The sequence below is a fragment of the Dama dama genome, chromosome 20 (assembly GCF_033118175.1).
Source record: "Dama dama isolate Ldn47 chromosome 20, ASM3311817v1, whole genome shotgun sequence".
Classification (NCBI taxonomy): Eukaryota; Metazoa; Chordata; class Mammalia; order Artiodactyla; family Cervidae; genus Dama; species Dama dama.
Window position 1 is genome coordinate 25,139,018 of NC_083700.1, and position 19,947 is coordinate 25,158,964.

Genomic DNA, 19,947 nt, shown 5'->3' on the forward strand with positions numbered 1-19,947 from the left:
TGGAAACTCTGAAATGACCTCTATGCTGACACTTCTTTGATGACACAGCCTCTGGATCTACATAAGTTACCAGATTTTTCAGAACGTGTATAAGAGGCTCAAAAATGTGACAAGCAGGAAACTATGTGGCACGTCGAAAATATGTTGGGTTATTTGTTCTTCTACATTATGGGCTATCATTGATAACTTCCTGAGATCTTTCAAATATAGAGGGATGGTGAATTAATGATCAGCTGACACTGGTTTCCAAATGTGAATTTTACCCTTTTTCCCCCCAAGTTTATTTCATACAAAGCATTATAAGAATTCTTTCTAGGAAATTCCCTAGTGGTTCAATGGTTAGGGCTCCACATTTTCACTGCTGAAGCCCAGGTTCAACCCCTGGTTGGGGAACTAAGATCCTACAAGCCCCATGGCACAGACAAAAAAAAAAAAGAAAAAAAAAGATCTTTCTAAAGAGCTTCAAAGAAAGATGATAGATGTGTTTTCTTAGTTTTTAAGAGAAATAGTTCATTGTTTATTATCTAAGAAAACCTGTATCTCACAATGATTTGGGCCAGGGTCATTATGCCAAAAAATAATCTCTTAAGGTTTCAAAGGAAAAAAAAGTCCTTTCAGAGGAGAACAGCAGTGTTTGTTATTGTTGTTCAGTCGCCAAGTCATGTCTGATTCTTTGTAACCCCATGAACTGTAGCACACCAGGCTTCCCTGTCCTTCATTATCTCCCTGAGTTTCCTCAAACTCATGTCCATTGAGTCAGTGATGCCATCTATCCATCTCATCCTCTATTTTTCCCTTCTCTTGCCCTCAATCTTTCCCAGCATCAGGGTCTTTTCCAAAGAGTTGGCTCTTCGCATCAGGTGGCCAAAGTATTGGAGCTTCAGCTTCAGCATCAGTCCTTCCAATGAATATTCAGGGTTGATTTCCTTTAGGATTGACTGGTTTGATCTCCTTGTTGTCCAAGGGACTCTCAAAAGTCCTCCAGCACCACAGTTCTAAAGCACCAAATCTTCAGCCCTCAGCCTTTTTTATAGTCCAACTCTCACATCCATACATGACTACTGGGAAAACCATAGCTTTGACTATATGGACCTTTATTTGCAACGTGATGTCTCTGCTTTTCTTACATGCTTTCTAGGTTTGTCATAGCTTTTCTTCAAATAGTACGTATCATACTGCTTCATCAAAAGAATGGTGCACAATCAATATTTTTTGGACCAAAGGAAATGGTATTTGATAAGAGTAAGTTTACATTTTCTGAGTTATTATTCAATTCAGTTCAGTTGCTCAGTTTGTCTGACTCTTTGCGACCCCATGAACCGCAGCATGCCAGGCCTCCCTGTCTATCACCAGCTCCCGGAGTTTACCCAAACTCATGTCCATCAAGTTGGTGATGCCATCCAGCCATTTCATCCTCTGTCATCCCCTTCTCCTCCTGCCCCCAATCCCTCCCAGCATCAGGGTCTTTTCCAATGAGTTAACTCTTCGCATGAGGTGGTCAAAGTATTGGAGTTTCAGCTTCAGCATCAGTCCCTCCAATGAACACCCAGGACTGATCTCCTTTACAATGGACTGGTTGGATCTCCTTGCAGTCCAAGGGACTCTCAAGAGTCTTCTCCACCACCACAGTTCAAAAGCATCAATTTTTCAGCACTCAGCTTTCTTTTTTTTTTTTTTAATTTTTTATTATTATTATTATTTTTTTTTTTCCAGTGGGTTTTGTCATACATTGATATGAATCAGCCATGGATTTACATGTATTCCCAATCCCGATCCCCCCTCCCACCTCCCTCTCCACCCGATTCCTCTGGGTCTTCCCAGTGCACCAGGCCGGAGCACTTGTCTCGTGCATCCCACCTGGGCTGGTGATCTGTTTCACCATACATAGTATACATGCTGTTCTTTTGAAGTATCCCACCCTCACATTCTCCCACAAAGTTCAAAAGTCTGTTCTGTATTTCTGTGTCTCTTTTTCTGTTCTGCATATAGGGTTATCGTTATCACCTTTCTAAATTCCATATACATGTGTCAGTATGCTGTAATGTTCTTTATCTTTCTGGCTTACTTCACTCTGTATAAGGGGCTCCAGCTTCATCCATCTCATTAGGACTGGTTCAAATGAATTCTTTTTAATGGCTGAGTAATATTCCATGGTGTATATGTACCACAGCTTCCTTATCCATTCATCTGCTGATGGGCATCTAGGTTGCTTCCATGTCCTGGCTATTATAAACAGTGCTGCGATGAACATTGGGGTGCACGTGTCTCTTTCAGATCTGGTTTCCTCAGTGTGTATGCCCAGAAGTGGGATTGCTGGGTCATATGGCAGTTCTATTTCCAGTTTTTAAAGAAATCTCCACACTGTTTTCCATAGCGGCTGTACTAGTTTGCATTCCCACCAACAGTGTAAGAGGGTTCCCTTTTCTCCACACCCTCTCCAGCATTTATTGCTTGTAGACTTTTGGATAGCAGCCATCCTGACTGGCGTGTAATGGTACCTCATTGTGGTTTTGATTTGCATTTCTCTAATAATGAGTGATGTTGAGCATCTTTTCATGTGTTTGTTAGCCATCTGTATGTCTTCTTTGGAGAAATGTCTGTTTAGTTCTTTGGCCCATTTTTTGAAGGCCACCATCACCCTAATTCCAAAACCAGACAAAGATGCCACAAAAAAAGAAAACTACAGGCCAATATCACTGATGAACATAGATGCAAAAATCCTTAACAAAATTCTAGCAAACAGAATCCAACAACATATTAAAAAAATCATACACCATGACCAAGTGGGCTTTATCCCAGGAATGCAAGGATTCTTTAATATCCGCAAATCAATCAATGTAATACACCACATTAACAAATTGAAAGATAAAAATCATATGATTATCTCAATAGATGCAGAGAAAGCCTTTGACAAAATTCAACACTCATTTATGATTAAAACTCTCCAAAAAGCAGGAATAGAAGGAACATACCTCAACATAATAAAAGCTATATATGACAAACCCACAGCAAGCATCACCCTCAATGGTGAAAAACTGAAGGCATTTCCCCTGAAATCAGGAACAAGACAAGGGTGCCCACTCTCACCACTACTATTCAACATAGTGTTGGAAGTTCTGGCCACAGCAATCAGAGCAGAAAAAGAAGTAAAAGGAATCCAGATAGGAAAAGAAGAAGTAAAACTCTCACTGTTTGCAGATGACATGATCCTCTACATAGAAAACCCTAAAGACTCTACCAGAAAATTACTAGAGCTAATCAATGAATATAGTAAAGTTGCAGGATATAAAATTAACACACAGAAATCCCTTGCATTCCTATATACTAACAATGAAAAAACAGAAAGAGAAATTAAGGAAACAATACCATTCACCATTGCAACAAAAAGAATAAAATACTTAGGAGTGTATCTACCTAAAGAAACAAAGGACCTATACATAGAAAACTATAAAACACTGATGAAAGAAATCAAAGAGGACACAAACAGATGGAGAAACATACCGTGTTCATGGATTGGAAGAATTAATATTGTCAAAATGGCTATTCTACCCAAAGCAGTCTATAGATTCAAAGAAATCCCTATCAAGCTACCAACGGTATTTTTCACAGAACTAGACCAAAGAATTTCACAATTTGTATGGAAATACAAAAAACCTTGAATAGCCAAAGTAATCTTGAGAAAGAAGAATGGAGCTGGAGGAATCAACCTGCCTGACTTCAGACTCTATTACAAAGCCACAGTCATCAAGACAGTATGGTACTGGCACAAAGACAGAAATATAGATCAACGGAACAGAATAGAAAGCCCAGAGATAAATCCACGAACCTATGGACACCTTATCTTTGACAAAGGAGGCAAGGATATACAATGGAAAAAAGACAACCTCTTTAACAAGTGGTGCTGGGAAAACTGGTCAACCACTTGTGAAAGAATGAAACTAGAACACTTTCTAACACCATACACAAAAATAAACTCAAAATGGATTAAAGATCTAAATGTAAGACCAGAAACTATAAAACTCCTAGAGGAGAACATAGGCAAAACACTCTCCGACATAAATCAAAGCACTCAGCTTTCTTCACATTCCAGCTCTCACATCCATACATGACCACTGGAAAAACCATAGCCTTGACCAGAGGGACCTTTGTTGGCAAAGTAATGTCTCTGCTTTTTAATATGCTATCTAGGTTGGTCATAACTTTCCTTCCAAGGAGTAAGCGTCTTTTAATTTCATGGCTGCAGTCACCATCTGCAGTGATTTTGGAGCCCAAAAAAATAAACAGTCTGACACTGTTTCCACTGTTTCCCCATCTATTTCAGTCATTATAGTGTGGGGAAATTTCAGATCTACTGTTTAAATGGAAGGAATAAAAGGAGCAAAGCTAACTATATACAGTAATTTTGTAGAAGCAATGCAAATATGGTCCTAGAACTTTGATTTTTCCCAGAACAAAGTAACAGCAACTCATTACATCCCTGCCATTGATCTTAGCTATTTGTTTATTTGATGTGGTCTACCTAATAAAAATGCTTCCTGCACCTCAGCACCACTACCTGCGTATGTGTGGTTGTGGTCTGACCATTCACAATAGCCAATGCAGAATGCTCGTGTTCTAGTCTGCCTGGCCCCAGCATGGGCTTGGGCAGCTCTGGAGAAGAAACTCGGTATCCTAACAGACTGACCCTGAAAGACTCATTGTATTAGTCTACCACATTATCCAAGTGTATTATTCTTTAAGGCTGCGTTAAGTGTGTCACAAACCAGATGGCTTAAAACAACAGAAATGTATCCTCTCACATGCCTGGTGGCTCAGAGTCTAAAATCAAGGTGTCAGCAGGGCCATGCTGTTCTGCAGGGGCTTTCGGGAAAAATCCTTCTTGGACTCTTCTCTAGATTCTGGTGACTTGTTGCAAACATTGGCATTCCTTGACTAGTAGCTACATCACTGCCATCTCAGTCTCCTTCGGCGCATGACCTTTTCCCCTTCTGTATCTTTATATATTGTCTCCAATCCTTATAAGGACAGTATTCATTGTATTTAGGTCCTACTCTGATATGGTATGACATCATCTTAGTTGATTACATCTGCAAAGACCCTACTTCTGTGTAAGGTCACATTCTGAAGTTCTAGATAGACACGAATTTGGTGGAGGGACATACTCAACCCACTACACCCAGCAGTGGAAATGCTCTAAATTTAATTTGACCTAGAATAATATCAGTTGGCATATAAATATTTTTTACATTTGGGTTTTAAATTATAGATCCTGAAGATTGCTCTTGTGGTTTTAATTGAATATGATATTGGCTCTGATGCTAAGGATGATAAATGAAAAATAGCATGTTATAAAATATTAACTATAAATCATTAACCTGGAATTTCTCATGAGACTTCTCAGTTGCTTAACTAGGGTTCATTCTGGGAGCTACTTGCCCCTACCAGGTCTGTTATCTGTATGTGTGTGAAGTCAGATTATGAAGGATTTTATACACTAACTTGAGGGGTTTGGACTTGACTCTGTAGAAAAGCACAAACCAGTGGAGATTCACTCTTTTAAAAAGATAGTTCAGATAGTGATATGGTGGATATAGATGCTAGACAGAAGCCACTGAAACAGCACAGGTGAAGTGACTGGAGATTGGACTGTTGATGGAGAGGGAGTAGTGAAATTGTGTTGGAAACTATCCCTGAAGATTTAGCAATTGGTTAGGTAATGTTAATAATAACAGCTTATTTTTTTTCCAGCTTAAGATATATTTGACATATTGTATGTTTAAGGTGAACAACAAGATGGTTTGTTACCCATATATATTGTGAAGTGGTTACTGCAATGAAGTTAGTTAACACATGCACCACCTCATGTAATCTTATGTCTATAAATGCAGTGAGCACATTTAAGATCAATCATAGCTAATATTTATTGAGTACTTTCTTTGTGCCAGGCACTATTCTAAGCACTTTTTATGTACTAATATATTTAATTTTTATAATGACCCTATGAAGTAGTATTAATATATTAAATTGTTGGTTCAGAGGAGGAAACTGAGGCACAAATATTGCGTTGGCCAAAAAGTTCGTTAGGGTTTTTCTATACACTGTTTCAGAAAAACTCAAATGAACTTTTTGTTCAATCCAATACTTGCCAAAGATCACATATCTAGTGATTGAAGGAGTCAGGATTTTAACCCACAGAATCTGGTGAAGGAAACAAAGAATCTGGGTAGCTGCTACATTTGGGAGACTGAGTGGATGGTTCTGTCATTAGCCACGATTGAAAATATGGAAGAGCAGGTTTGCGGGCAGTTCACTGGAAGATTGCGAGTCAGTAGATCTAATTTTGGATATCATATTAAGTTTGAAGAGCTGCTGGTGAGAAATCCAAATGAATATACTTTGTAAATAGTTGATAGTAAGTACTAGAAATAATATTTGGTATTCAAATCCATCTTTTCTCAAAAAGAAAGTACTGTGTTTTAGTACATACATTATGTAGCTGTGGTAAAACATGACAAATTGATGATACCGTCTCTCAGCTCTAAAAAACTAAATGAGTGCCTTCATCGGGGTGAAAAGTCTTTGTGAGTATATTCCTCTGTCCTCTTTACATGGTTAGGTAAGTAAATATCTTACCCAGAACTTTATGACATTTTTCAGCCAAGCAGACAGAGGAAAGGAATTCATTCATTATGATTTGTACCCAGTGATCACAAGTGAATTTAATTCATTACAAACTCCCCTTATACCCTCACCCTTTGCTCCACACATTCCACCAAATACACCCCTGCCTTGCTCTAACCACGGGGTATTCCAGTTCAAACCCAGCTGTTTATGGGAACTGCTTTTGTTGAAATCATTAAAGAAAGAAAGGCCTGTGAATTCTCCTTCGGAAGCACCGCCTGTTTTCTGTGTCATTTCAGTCTCATTAATCAGCGTGGCCGCAAGGTAGACGTTGTGCTGTGTATTTTACTGTCCCCGGCACAGCAGCTCCTGCGTCTCTGCCCCCAGGCCGACGCACTGGGGAGAAAGGGAGAGGGAAGCCATCAATCTTGCCAGTTGCACATGTCAGCAGTGATTCCTTCCCCCTTCCTGTTGGCTGTCTCTCTCACCACCTGTGTTTAGAATTAGCACCGAAGCTGCTGCCCAGATGAATAAGAACCACTGTCCCTGTCACCTGCCCTGAACTGGCCACCACTTCTAAAGGAAAACAAGAAGTACACAGGGCAGTTATCTTTACTGTGTGCAGTGCAAGAGAGAGAATCACACATCCCCATAGAAGTTCATTGTGTGAACATAAAATTACGGCAGATTTGAGGTTGTACAGTCTAGGAGGTAGCGTCATTTACTGAAGCAGAGGGATAAAAGCAAATAATTTACTGAGCGCTTTGTTGTATCCTCGTACACTCCGTCTGTAGTATCTGCTGGAGCCTAGTCTCACAGGGAGGCGTGCTGGTGGTTCCAGGAGTCCACTCTGTCCTGCGGTGGGTCCCTCTCCTTCATGTGCCCGCACCGTCTCTGGACTAAGGGAAGCATGCAGAGCTGAATTTGATCTGCTTCTGTTTAAGCCCTGACTCCACTATTTATTAGCTATGCACTGCTCACTGGACCCCTCTGTGCCTCAGTTTCCTCACCTATGAAACAGAGTTGATAATACTACCTACCTCATAAGGTATTTTGTAAGGGTTAAATGAGATAATGTATTCAGAGCTTTTGCTAGAGTATTTGCACACAGTAAGCACTCAACAAATATTAACCATTATTATTATTAACCTCATTGTTCAGATGATCAAACTGAAGTTCAGAGAGATTAAATAATTTGCACAAAGTGCTGGGATATGTAGAAGGACTTGAACCTGATACAGGACTGTCTGATCCCCAAAATGTGTTTTCTATTACAGTATGTTGTTTCCGTTCTAGTTCCATCTTACAGATAACTTCATGTGTGAGCTTGGTCAATCACTTCACTTTATTCATGTCTTTATTTCCTATTATGTAAAATGAAAGTGATAATACCTGACATTCCTTTTGGTATGAGACTCTTGTAACTATATGTCAATTAATCATCGTCAGGCCGTATGCAGTAAAACCAGGCATTTATTTGGCTACAAAAAAATGTTCATGCCCTTAAAAAGAGTTAACTAAGTACAAGAGTGTCAAAAAGGTAATCACTGCATATTCCCACTCTTTGAGGTAACCACTCCTAAGTTAAATGTGTATTCGCCTTCCTTGTCAGCATTCGTCTTTTTAATAAATGTCTGTATAGAACTGCTGTGGGCTAAGCATTGTTCTCAGCCCTTGAGGAGGGCGCTATTATTACACCCATTTTACAGATGAGAGGGTTCGGTGACTTGCACAAGGAAACACAGCTAGTATGTGCAGAGCTGGTATTGGATTTGGCCCTTTGACTCCAGAGTTGGGCCTCTTCACCTCCACTCTGCTCTTAGTACTTACATTCTTATCGTTGCATAGTATTCCATCATATAAAAATAAAACTACTGTTTCTTTCGTATGTTCCCTAATGGACATTTAGTAGCTTGTAGTCCTTCTGTCATTAGTCACACAGGGAACGCCAGGTAGACTTACATTCTGACATGAGTATTCCTGTAGGACACATTTCTGAATGTTGGATGCATATGTGCATGCTAACTTGCATCAGTCATGTCCAACTCTTAGTGACCCTGTGGACTGTAGCCTGCCAGGCTCCTCTGTCCGTGGGATTGTCCAGGCAAGAATACTGGAGTGGGTTGCCATACCCTCCTCCAGGGGATCTTCCCGATCCAGGGATCAAACCCATTTCTCTAGTGTCTCCTGCATTAGCAGGTGTGTTCTTTACCACAAGTGCCACCTGGGAAGCCCTATTGTTGGATGGTTGGGTGAAAATATTTAAACACTTAAAAATTTGACCTCCATCCATGATCAGATAACTTCTGGAGAGCTTACTCCATGCCAGGCACTGAGCACTTTACACTAATAAACTCATCACAATCCTGTCATCTACCCTGGGAGTCTGGTATATTATTATCCCCATTTTGTAGATGTTCAAGACCATATAAGTAATAGAGCCAGGACTCAACCCAGGCAGTGTGGTGCTAAAGCCTACTGCTTAACCACAATAAATAACCAGACAAGTTATCACAGTCATCGTATTTTACTGCTTGACTTTGTCGTTTTTCTAACTTATTCTAAAGTTGATTTAATAGAATGAGCTGACAGAAGGATCTGGACTGAAACAAATGCTGTTCAAACAACCCTGGGAATTGTATCAGCCTACAGGTTGGAAGATGAGAAAGGGGGCCGTGGGTCCTGCAAAATGAGACTTCTTTCACCTAGTAGTATTAGGACAGTCAAAGAGTTTTTTTGGTGAAATATTTTTATACCAAGAAAATAACTTTAGAATTTTTTTTTTCTCTGTTTGTAGTATTGTGTATATGTGTGTGCTCAGTTGCTTGGTCATGTCCGCCTCTTTGTGGTCCCATGGACTGTAGTCCGCCAGGCTCCTCTGTCCATGGAATTCTCCAGGCAAAAATACTGGAATGGGTAGCCATCCCCTTCTCCAGGGGAACTTCCTGACCCTGGGATCAAACCTGGGTCTCCTGCATTGCAGGCAGATTCTTTACTGTCTGAGTCACCAGCGAACCCTGAAAGATATTCATGCTGTCTCTCAAAGTTTCAGAACACCGAGGTCATGGATTTCCTTCATTTGTTGGATATAAGAATTTCTGGCATCTTGGTTTCACTTATCCAAGGCCACCAGTGATTGGTTCAGGTTTTCCTCAACTGACTGAGCTGACCATGAAACCCAGCTACAACTGCCTGAGTGTTGAATTCAGACTCTGTAGGGGTGAGAGGAAGTTAGAGAGTTTTTCACACAGGGAAATAGGTAGAAAAGAGCATTCTATACAGTGATAATTTTGTATTCTATCCATTACAATTCTGATATCAAAATCTTAGTAGGATTATTTTCTTGTCAATGTCTAGGCTATATGTGCTTCTTGAGTCCCTGCTTGCATGCTAAGTCACTTTAGTCTTGCCTGACTCTTTATGACCCCATGGACTGTAGCCCGCCAGGCTCCTCTGTCCATGGGATTCTCCAGACAAGAACACTGGAGTGGGTTGTCGTGCCGTCCTCCAGGGGATCCGACCCAGGGACTGAACCCTCATCTCATATGTCTCCTGCATTGGCAGGTGGGTTCTTTACCACTAGTGCCACCTGGGAAGCTTCTTGAATCCCTGAGCCATAAGGATTTATGAAACTGGGCATTACCAAGTAAGTTTACCTAATGGTGGAAAGTGGTGTGCTTACTTGGTCTTTTCTCACCAACGTAGGGACTCTAGCCACACCTTCATGATCTGTTGACCATAATTTGCTGAACTTCTGCCTGAAGCCAAAGGGATCCTTGACCATGGATTAATGCATAAATGCTCAGGGATTTTATTACCTTGAAATGTAAATTATAAGCAAGTGAACTTTTCACATTTTTGTAGTCCATTTGTATGTTCGTGTGTGTGTGTGTATGTGTTTGTTTATGTGTGTGTATTTCTATGTTTCCAATCAGGTTGGCAGTTTTGGAGAGTAATTATATAGTAGTTGGCTGGGAATAGTGGTTTTTGAATCTTGGACACACATTAGAATCACACAGGGAACTTTTAAAAATTCCCTATGCTCACGCCAAATCTCAAACTGATTAAATCAAAAATCTCTGAGGATGAGACCCAGGCATTGGTATTTTTTAAAGCTCCCAGGTGATCACTGTACAAACAAGATTGAGAACTGGTAGCTAAGAAAGGTATCTTCTTTTATTCAAATGTTTTCATCTGCACCTCATTTTATGTAGTTGAAATGAATTTTAAGACTACATATGAGTGCCCCCAAAACCCCTCTCAAATGAGCAATCATTAGAGTCACCTGGAAGTTTGTCAAAGCACAGCTTGCATAACTCTTGTAAGTTTTCTCCTGGAATAAGCCCACCTTTGGTAGGTCTGGATTGGAGCCCAGGTATCTGCATTCCTAAGAGGTCCCTATTCAGGTGATATTGCAGGTACAGAGACATAGGGTGGGAAGCTTTGCTCTAGTGCCTGCCTTCCACCTTCTGAACTTTCTTCTCAACAATGGCAGCCAGGGCAGCCACCTCCAGGACAGACCATGTACACACAATATCAGTGTTAGGTAAGCTGATAATGCTGGAGGAAGCTCCCACATGTTGTTCCACCTCAAGTTCAGTTCAGTCGCTCAGTTGTGTCCGACTTTTTGCGACCCCATGGACTGCAGCATGCCAGGCCTCCCTGTCCATCGCCAACTCCCGGAGTTTACTCAAATTCATGTCCATTGAGTCAGTGATGCCATCCAACCATTTCATCCTCTGTCGTCCCCTCCAACTCCAGATAATCATAAATCTAGTCTCAAAAGTCTGTATGCAAATACAGCCTGCTCTTCCTACCAGATTGCTCCTTTAAGTGCTTTCTGCTCTGAAGTCAGAGACACCACTGGGTAGGTAGTTCTTGTGTGTCCCAAAATAGAACTTGGATTTCACTTTCCCACAGAAACAATTTTATGAATGGTGTTTAGGTGCAGCTGAAATACTGCTGTTAAAACTGTCCTTCAGGAGTACTGTGGGTTCAATGAGGCTTCCATGGGCTGCCTTCCAGGAGTTTAACCGCCTTTTAAAGAATTGAGTTTCTGAGTTTCAAAAAACCAGTTTTCAAACATGAACATAACTTGTTTAGGAACTCCCTATAACTGGAACATTTGGTTCATTTTGTGTATAGTTATTTTGCCCTTTACATGGAGCCAAAGTCAGGGGTAAGAGTGGGAGATTTGTCGTTTATTCCACTAACACTTATTAGATGCTCACAATGTACCTGGCACTGCTATGTACTAGGGATATAAAGATGAAAAAGACAGCCCCAGCCCTGGAGAGCTCATATTCTAGGTGGGAAAATATTTACTAAGCAAATAAGAAAATATTTACCAAGTTACCAGTGTGATATGTGCAATAATGAAGAACTGATGAAAGAAGGATCTGTTCTGCCTGGAGAGAGTGACTCTATGTGTGTGTGTGTGTGTTTGGTAGGGAGAAGGTATATTTAGCAAGTTTAAAATCAGGGAAAGATTGTTTGGCCTTGAAGACTATGAGGGGGTTCTCTAGGCAGAGATGAGGATGAAGGATATCCAGGCTGAGGGAAGAGTCTGAGGGCAGAGGGGAACGAGCAATACAAGAGTGGCAAGTAACTAGGTCAGCTCTTCATGGAAGACAATGGAGGACGACTGGGAAAGGGATTAATGGTCACATAATGTCTGAGCCTTACCCCAGAGGAAGAAAGGAAAAGATGTATACATACAGCTAAGTCTGTGTATGTGGTATTTACGTTTTTATCCCAGCCTTTTTTGTGTGAAAACTTTCTTTTCTGTATATTTCCTGTTACCCTGATGAGGAATATTTTTTTGAACAACATATTGATATTTCGAAAATATACTGGATCAAGTTGTTTCCAAAGCTGTGCTCTAGGAAGCTCCTCAAGAGGCTGGCTGGAGTGAAGGCAGAAGAGCCCACGGGGCGCTGACTACTGGGGCTCCTTCACTGACTCTACTGTTGTCTCTACACCAAGCTTTTCTTTGGACTTTTCTACACATTGGGCATATCTAGTAAGAATATTACATTTGAAACTGAGACGCGGGTTCTATCCCTGGGTTAGGAAGATCCCCTGAAGGAGGAAATGGCAGCCCACTTCAGTATTTTTGCCTGGAAAATCCCATGGATGGAAGAGCCTGGTGGGCTACAGTCCATAGGGTTGCAAAGAATTGAACATGACCAAGCATGCATGCATAAGCCTGTATTTTACCAAAAAAGGCAATGATAAAAAAAAGTCGTATCTTTCTAGGCAATGATTTCTCTAACACTTTAAGATCAGTGTTCAAATTTTCTTATGGGGAAAAACTAATATTTTCAGATCATTCTTTATACTTAAAAAAATTTAGTATTCTTGATCTCTTGCCTGTATTTACTGTTCTATTCAATGTAAAAATAAATTATGTAGTGGTGGTTAAGATGTTTATGTCAAGAATTTGACCCTGGCTCACTTGGTTTAGGAAGCAGTATTATTGTTAGAAATTAAAAGTGTTTCTCACTACATATCATGTTATAATTATTTATGTTGTGTTTAGATAATATATTTGAGTCACTCTTCCAATAAAAACTAAAAGGGCTTGCGAGATTATTCTGTACCTACATATAAGTTTTGCATTTCAACATAGCTTAGCTTCCCTTGGGTGACAGTGCAGTCCCTCCTAGGAGCCAGAGTCCCTAGATTTTATATTTCATCATCTGATGAAGAGACATTGACTGAGGTGCTATTCACTGATGTGTAAGAAAGAAAACAGAAGAGAAAGGCATGAAGAAAATAAGCCCAAAGATATGCTGAGGTACAAAAGAAATAGCTGCAGGAGAAAGGAATGTGATAAATGTAAATAGAAAAGCATCATGTGGTCTGGTGAGCCTAGCTCTGGAGGTCTGGATTCTGGTCCCAGCTATGCCACCAGCTGTTACCTGGGCCTCTCAGGAAACATCTCCTTCCCTTTCTGAGAAGCACGCCTTCCCTTTTTGAGAAGCATGTGTGTAGAGACGGGAGCTGTGGGTGGGAGTGAAGGTAGTTAAAGTTCAGGCCAATCTTTAAGTCAAGAAGTTCTAACCTGAATGCAGACCAGTGAGAAGGTGGGCGAGTCCAGTTCTGAGAGCTGAGATTCAGATCTGACCACCTGCCTATGACCTTGTGCAGGTTACTTAACCTTCCAGTGTCTTTCCTGGAAAGTAAGGCCGGTAATCCCTGCCTCCGTCACATGCAGTGAGGTCCATGCAAGTGCCAGGGAATCTTTCTGATTGCTCGAGTTCAGCACAAGAATGAAAAATACATCTGTGAAAGCATTCTGCTGTGTGATGGAAGGACAGCACAGTGCACGGGGTGGCGAACAGATGCACAGCTCTTAAAATTTGGAGGTGGCTTAAATAAGTTTATAGAAAACTGTTTTAAAAACTCAAGTTTATTCCTTTAAAACTACTTCCCTGGCCTAACAATATGTGGAAAGTGCTTCTCGTCTCTGCCCTTATGGAACTCGCAGTCTAATGGATTAGTCAATCCTCTTTTTTTCTTTTTGATAATGATTTTTTCCTACAGTTTTAATTGCTGGTCTACATATTGCTTCTGGTTTGAGGATGACATAAGACCTGCTTTCTCTTATATTGAATTAATATTTACTATATTGATTCCCAGGTCTGAGCATCTGGTTTCATTTCTAAGCAGAAACGAACCCAATTTTTTTTTTTTTTGGTGCTGAGTCAGCATTTTCTCACCAGACTCGAGGCTCTCTGTGCTTTCTGGAAGAAAGCGCTGACTGTGGCAGAACAATGCTGAGCTGTGGCCAAAGAAAGCTTCAGAGAAACACCTGGATCCTTCCAGCCAGGATGGAAGTGCTGTTTTTCTATGCTGGGTCTCCTATGTTTCAGCTCTTAAATCACTAGTTGGTGGTAGAGACATTTTCAAGGAAGTGTTGAAAATTATATGCAAGGGGCCTAGATATACATGATGGGATGATATACATGATAGAATTGAGAAGCCCTAACAGAGAGCTCCTTAAGCTGTATTTTTTATTTAGCAGAATAAACAGACTTACAAAAAGAGATTTTCAACCTAATTAGTTGATAATGCTGATTCCTTTTTAATCACAGTCTGTGATAACATGCTTTTCATGGAAACAGTTAGAAATGATGGTTGTTCAGCCAAGTTTTTGGTCTACCATTGACTATAGTTAAAACAGGTATGATGAATACACAATTGATGCCCCAGCTGGACACAAGCGGGATTTTGTAGTAAGAATCTTGAAATCTTTAGTCGAAGTCTTTGGTTGCCACCTCCACGCCAAAGTTGAAAGTGTTTCTAAGCTTGTAGGCAAGCTTTTTTGGACATATATTATGCACTTGGGAATAAAATCAGAAGCTCTCTTTAGTTGATCAGAAAAATTATCTTTTGTCATAATGAGCAGCTTGGGATTTTTCAACTGCTTTTGGATGCAATCATTGAAATTATGATAATTACGAATTTGGAATGTGCTCAGTACCTTATAACAGGAATGATTTGAGCTACGTCTGTCAGATTGATAAATCTGTCCTCTCTCTGATTCAAATTCAAACTCCAATCCTCTCTTCTGGAATATATCAAATCTCAGAACTGAAGTTGCCCATTGGTGATGCTAATTCTGTTAACAAAATTAGCCAAGGTCTGCATTGACTGGAAGTGGCCTTTGTTATAGAAATACATCTGAAATAAAAATGAAGACCTATTTTGTAAAACGAACCTTCTTTTTAGTCTCCGTGCACTGCAAAGGGATTGAAGGTTGATGCTCCAGGCTGCCCGAGGAGTGAATGCCTGTGGGCTGGTCTTGAAGCTGTTTTCTTTGTGGTTTGCCTCCCATCCACTGGGAAGCCCATGCTCCTTTCATTTTCATTCTTTTCCAGCTCTACTGCTTTTGAACACAGAACCCCCATCCTCCCACCACCCAAACTCCACATTCCAGCCCCATGATTTCATGGTACCAGGCGTATCTCCCCTGCCATGCCGTCAGGCTGCCTGCTGACTCTTGCAGGGGGAACAGACGGGAACATAAACTCACCACAGAAGAGCAAGACACTCTCTGTATATTTTTAAGGCCAGGAATCCAGTTCTCATTTAGAGCCTGTATTTTCTTAATAGCTCCTTGAAAATTGAACAAACCATTTCTTGTTGCTCTTACTTCTTGATAACATCATTCCCTCTGCCTGGATGTATAGAATCACAGAAACTAGAGAATGAAAAAGATGTATTAGATCATGTCTAGTTCATTCCCACTGGTCACAGTTCTTTTTTTCCCACAGTCTGTCCTCTAGTGTTTTTCTCTTTTAGTTTTCTCAAGAATTAGTGTCTCCATTTGTCCTGGGGGATAATTCCTGAACATGGAGGAATTTGTGTGGAAATATTCTTTTCTTTCCCCCAGCTTGATAGTCCTGGTCCTTATAATCTTTTACATGACCATAAACAGTCCCCTTTCATCCTGGGTCAAGCGTTTCTGGATGGTAATTTTTTTTTTCCTTTCCATTTATTAAGTTCAGAGTTTGTTTTCTGCTTTGCTTTGTCTCTTCATCAATCAGTCCCTAAAACCCATTAATCATTTGTAACCTCACTGAAAACTCCTTTACTTATTCCCATATCAAGAGCCCAGGGCTTACTACAGTCCTAAGGCACTAGAGAAAGCCTCCCTGATAGGTACTTATTCTATGCTAACTCTTCTCTCTCCCTTTCTTTTCTTTCTCCCCTTCCCCCTGTCCAACCCCCACCTCTGCCTCTCAGCCTCAGTTCTCAGCTACCAACTATTTTTAAAATAATGTCTCTAAATTATGATTTCAGGAGTTAGTCATTGAGGTCCTCGTGTGGAGTCTGTGTGTGTGTGTGTGTACATGTGTGTGATTCTAAGTGCAAGATAATATTTGTTCCCGGTTACTTAAAAGGTATTTTTCATATTCTCAGAGCCACAAATCTTTTAGGTCTCCTGAGTGCTTGGATCAAGCACAATTCTGGATTATGGAACTATGATGTAGCATTCTATTTTATAGCTGTCATCTGAAGAATAAAGAGGAAAATAAGCAGATATGGGGTAAATAGACTGTATTTTAGGATTTGAAATTCTAGGGAATAGGAAAGGGCAAAATTTAAGTAGTCTTGGCACTCCCATATCTGAAGTAGATTAGCTCTTAGGAGCTAATGTTATATATAAACTCTGAGGTAAATGTTACATTGTTTTTAAAAAATTTTCAGCTTTGTTGATATATATCAACAAATAAATTGTAAGATATTTAAAGTGCACATATACCATGGTAATCTGATATATATTGTGCAAAGATCCCCCCTTCTGGCTCTGTGATAACCTAGAGGAGGGGGATGGGGTGGGAGATGGGACGGGGGCTCATGAGGGAGGGGCATATGTGTAGCTATGGCTGATTCATGTTGATATATGGCAGAAACCAACACAGTATTGTAATTATTCTTCAAGTAAAAGTAAATAAATTAAGGAAAAAAAGATCCCCCATCTAGTTAATTATTACCACAACCAACACCTTACATATTTGTGTGTGTGAGAGGACATTTAAGAACATTTAAGTTCTACTCGCTTAGCAAATTTCAATTATACAACACAGTGTTATCAACTATAGTCATCATGTTTTGCATTAATTCTCTTTTGCTGTATCGTTTTCAAGATTGGAGGACCCCATATTATAAAGATGTTGGTTCTCCCCAAAGCAATCTATGGACTCAATGTAATCCCAATCAAAAATCCCAACAGGTTTTTTTTTTCTCTTGGAACTTGACAAGATGACTCTAAAATGCATTGAGAAGTGTAAAAGACCAAGGGTGGGTTAGATACTATAGAAGAATAAGGCAGAAAGACTTGCTCCACCAGGTCCTAAGACTTACTAAAAAGACAACTGTAATACTGGTGCAGAAATAGACAAAGAGACCAGTGAACCAATGAGACAGAATAGAAAGACCAGATACAGACTCAGACATAAAGAGATATTTGATTTATGCTGAAGTGGCATTCTAGAGCAGTGGGGAAAGACAATCTTTTCAATAAATGGTGCTAGAATAATTAGGTATCCACACAGGGAAAAAGAAAAAGTAGAGAAAATAAAGCAGATGCTTGCCTCACACCATACGTAGAAATCTCCAAATTGATACGGACTTAAATGTGAAATATAAAACTTTAAAGCATGCACATACATATATGTTTTATATATGAATGCACATATCTTCATAAATGTGGAATTTTGGAAGATTTATTCTATGACATAAAAATCTGTAGTCAAGATTACATATTTGGTAAAATTAGGAACATCTCTTTATCAAAAGATAACAAAAAAGCAAATAGCCACACAATGAGAGAATATATTGGCCACACATGTAACTGACAAAATAGTAGGATCCAGAATATACAAAAATTCTTAAATCAATAAAAACATTTTCCAACTTCAGAAAAATAGACAAAATAACCTGAATAGGCTCTCCACAGGGGAGAGCAATATGGTTATTAAAATAGCAATAACCATAAGAGTTCTCAGCTTCTCTAATAAATAATCAAAGAAATGCAATTAAACTGTAATGAGATTCTACCTCATATCACCAGTGAGCTAAAATTAAAACTACTGGCAAAGTGTTGGTAAGGATGTGGACCAACAGGAATTGGTAGTAGAAGCTGCATACTTAGGAACAGTTTAGCACACTGTAGTACAATTGAAAATACATATGCATACCTTGAAGAACTGACTCACTAGAAAAAACCCTGATGCTGGGAAAGATTGAAGGCGGGAGGAGAAGGGGACGACAGAGGATGAGATGGTTGGATGGCATCACTGACTTGATGGACATGAGCTTGAGTAAGCTCCAGGAGTTGGTGATGGACAGGGAAGCCTGGCGTGCTGCAGTCCATGGGGGCGCAAAGAGTCCGACATGACTGAGCGACTGAACTGAACTGAATACATACCTTGAAGTGAAGTGAAAGTTGCTCAGTCATGTCCGACTCTTTGTGACCCCATGGACCATAGAGTCCATGGAATTCTCCAGGCCAGAATACTGGAGCGAGTAGCCTTTTCCTTCTCCAGGGGATCTTCCCAATCCAGGGATTGAACCCAGGTCTCCTGCATTGCAGACAGATTCTTTCCTGGCTGGGCCATATGACCCAGCAATTCAGCTCCTAACTATGTACACTAGAGAAATTTGTACAGAAGTAAACATAAGAATATTCTTTTTCACCCATAACATTTTTATTTTTTTGCGACAGAGAGCTGGCAAAATAATGCTATGAATGTAAAAAGTTTTAATAGTTGGTGGCTAAGCAAAACATGATAGCCAGTGGAAGGAGCATACATGAGCTCTGAAGTCAGTGATACGTGGCTTGAAATTTCAGCCTCATGTATGAGTTGTGTTACCATGGTCAATATCTTAATATCTCTGAACCTCAGTTTTCTCATCTGCAAATTGGAGGTAATCATATGCCTACCATATTGTGTATTATAAGGGGTAAATATATTAATGCATATAAAGCACTGAGCATAACTGCCAGCAACATAGTAGTTATCCAGTAAATTACAACTGTTATTAGTAATATTTTTACTATTGTTAAAAATGATAAGGATGCATTTTATTTTTTCAGAGCCTTTTAGTTATAGCACATTTATTTATATACATTCATTTTTTGTTTTTTTACTATAGAATGCAAAATGATTAAAAGGAAACATGGCATTTTTTCACCCTGTTTTAGGGACAGAAAATATTTTTTGAAAAAAAATTTGCAGGGGAATTCCCTGGCAGTCCAGTGGTTAGGACTCCATGCTTCCACCACAGGGGGCACAGGTTCAATCCCTGGTTGGGGAACTAAGATCCCACAAGCCATGTGGTATGGCAAAAAAAATTTTTTTTGCATTCAAAATCTTTCAAATACTGAAGCACATTTTTTTTCTCACTTCCTATTATGACTTCAATAACAGCAAATTAGGTCAGTGGAAAAGCATGTCAAAAATGATTTTATAATTTAAAAATTATGCAAAATTAAAAACTTCTTTTGAAGAAATAAAAAAAAAAATGATTTTATCAAAAGTCAAAGGAAACCAAAACATGAAAATGCTAAATAACTTTATCAAGAAGTAATATCAGAAATGAAGTATCAATTCAGTTCAGTTCAGTCATTCAGTCATGTCTGACTCTTTGCGACCCCATGAATCGCAGCACGCCAGGCCTCCCTGTCCAACACCAGCTCCCGGAGCTTACTCAAACTCATGCCCATCGAGTCGGTGATGCCATCCAGCCATCTCATCCTCTGTCGTCCCCTTCTCCTCCTGCCCCCAATCCCTCCCAGCATCAGGGTCTTTT

The 19,947-nt window shown here is 39.9% G+C and overlaps 1 protein-coding gene across 2 annotated transcripts in view; it reads left to right on the plus strand.

Moving 5' to 3' along the window:
- The window catches only part of WARS2 (tryptophanyl tRNA synthetase 2, mitochondrial), a 97,988-nt gene that overhangs the window by 28,643 nt on the left and 49,398 nt on the right, over positions 1-19,947 (plus strand). The window lies entirely within an intron of this gene.